Here is a 1518-nt window from a genome sequence, read left to right on the forward strand (position 1 = left end):
ATGTTAGATTTTCCAAAACTTATAAAGTTGAGCACTGTATATCCACTCGCGATGTGTACAATCGCCCATGCACTGATATGCTTTGCTATGCGTATACTATACATTAGTATGGGACACGCTTGTATGGGAAAAATGAATCCTCGCTCCAGTCGACTTTTTAGATCCCATTTAGGTCCCATATGAACTGTACAAAATTTCAGCGCAATCGGTGAAACTATAATTTAGCGCAAGCGGTTCAAAGTTTTCATAGGATTTACTATGGGAAAAGTTACACTTTCAGATAAAAAATCCTAGAGGTCACCCTTTGTCTCCTTAATTCAAATCGATTAATGCATCTTGTAGAAAAAATATTTATGAAACTTTCCTTCGAAGACCGCAAAACGATTGGATGCTTGTGGAAAAAGTTATTGATTTATTACCGATTAGTGATCCAACGAACGGCTTTTTGTTTTGTTTTATCAGCAGCACTGCTGCTGTCGTTGTTGCATGGGGTGGCGGGAGGCACCACCACCCCCAGAAACAGCAGCAGCCAAGGCAGCAGCTGCAGTGCTGCTGATAAAACAAAACAAAGTGGAGCGGACCTGGTGTGACGGTTAGAACACTTGACCATCACGCCGAGGACCTGGGATCGAATCCCACTCCCGACAGAACTCGCAAAATGTGAGTTCTTCCTTCGGAAGGGAAGTAAAGCGTGGGTCCCGAGATGAACTAGCCTAGGGCTAAAAATCTCGTTAATACAGATAAAAAAAAAAAAAACAAAACAAAAAGCCGTTCGTTGGATCACTAATCGGTAATAAATCAATAACTTTTTCTACAAGCATCCAATCGTTTTGCGGTCTTCGAAGGAAAGTTTCATAAATGATATTTCTACAAGAAGCATTGATCGATTTGAATTAAGGAGACAAGGGACAACCTCTAGGATTTTTTATCTGAATGTGTAACTTTTCCCATAGTAAATCCTATGAAAACTTTGAACCGCTTGCGCTAAATTATAGTTTCACCGATTGCGCTGAAATTTTGTACAGTTCATATGGGACCTAAATGGGATCTAAAAAGTCGACTGGAGCGAGGATTCATTTTTGTCCCATACTACTATACATTGTATACATACAGGCTATAATAACTTTTTAACGAGTTTTCGCATCAATAAGGTAGTGCCATTCCGGGGTCTGTGACATAGTTGGCAGCATGTTCGCTTCATAAACGGACGGTCATGGGTTCGATTCCCAGCACCGACAAACGACGAGAGGTACTCCCAAGTAAATTTTTTTAGTCATATAGAATGGAAGAGGTTCTTAGAACCATCATAAAACCAGAATGAACGATGAAAGGTTTTATGACGGTTCTTAAAACGTCTACAAGATTGATTAGTCATCAAAATTTTACTTGAACTGACACTATGTGATATTTTGTACGAATTGACACTGCGGTAGACCCCATCCCTGCTTTTTTAATGTTACGTTATTTTTTACCGGTTTGTGGGTTCTGACTTTCGGAATCAATGAACGATTTATGCCG

The sequence above is a fragment of the Aedes albopictus genome, chromosome 3, assembly GCF_035046485.1.
Source record: "Aedes albopictus strain Foshan chromosome 3, AalbF5, whole genome shotgun sequence".
Lineage (NCBI taxonomy): Eukaryota > Metazoa > Arthropoda > Insecta > Diptera > Culicidae > Aedes > Aedes albopictus.